The following is a 1203-nucleotide window of genomic DNA, read 5'->3' as shown; positions in this document are numbered from 1 at the left end:
TGAAAACGTCGACCACAGCAGAAGAACCCAATCGCAAATCCTATCTGTGATATCTGAACGTATCATAAAAAATCCGAAATTTTAATTACGCTTACCACATTTACCCCATAAATCGCATTACTTTGTTTTCCAGCCTTTATTGACTCCTTGGGGATAGATGTGCCTTTCAAGTTGAAAATATCCACCCGCATACCCGTATAGCCACAGTCGTTTGGAGAGCTATTCAGCGCTGGGACTATTCGCCCCATAGACGAGTGTGCAGAAGCGAGAAATACCCCCACAGTCGTTTGGAGAGCTATTCAGCGCTGGGACTATTCGCCCCATAGACGAGTGTGCAGAAGCGAGAAATACCCCGCTTCTGCACACTCGTCTATGGGGCGAATAGTCCCAGCGCTGAATAGCTCTCCAAACGACTGTGGTATAGCCTAAGCTTACATTCCAAAAATAAGCTTATGATCAATTGTCAGAGATTTGTTTGGCAAATTTGGACAATTTTCTCCTTTATTGCAAGTGAAGTTTCCCAAAGCATTGGACATTGGCTTTGTTATCGACCGATACTTATGTTTTTGTCGGATGAAAAATCGAACCTTGTTTATAGGGATTTTTACGTGAAAGATCGACCCATTTGGGCGCTAGGGCGGTACATACCCGTTCACCTTTCTAGGAAAGTACAAGTACCTTCGGCCTTCGGCACTGACCCACTCTCCGCAAATGTGTCTCTGATAAGACAGTTTGCATGTATTACAGTATTTCGATTTGGCCCGGACGTTTGGGTCCACTTTCATTGTCAGCGTACCATCTGTTAGTTGTTATCGTATAAGGGGCGTTTAATGTGGGTAAAGTACCATGGCATGCCACATGTGCCAATTCAAATCTGCAGTAGTAACCCGCGTCACCTTATAGCGCTATTGAAGAGCTGATATCACTATCACTCAATCACCAATTTGATTTACTATCACTAAATGATTTGTAAACAAGTTTTTGAGCGATCACAAGCAATTCTCTACAAACTTCATTGGCACCTATTTATAATATGTGATCCCTGCTGACATATATTATATTAAACATTCACATGTTCGTGCATCAGATCTTGCTGACACTTATTGTCCGATGCATATAAAACTATCAGTGAAATGCCGTGTCTGAACTTGTCACAAGAGCGACCGCATGACTGACATCTCGAAAGTGTACAGTTGTCGACTG

This window comes from Ptychodera flava, chromosome 9 (genome assembly GCF_041260155.1).
Source record: "Ptychodera flava strain L36383 chromosome 9, AS_Pfla_20210202, whole genome shotgun sequence".
Lineage (NCBI taxonomy): Eukaryota > Metazoa > Hemichordata > Enteropneusta > Ptychoderidae > Ptychodera > Ptychodera flava.
Note: the sequence above shows the minus strand (reverse complement) of the source record.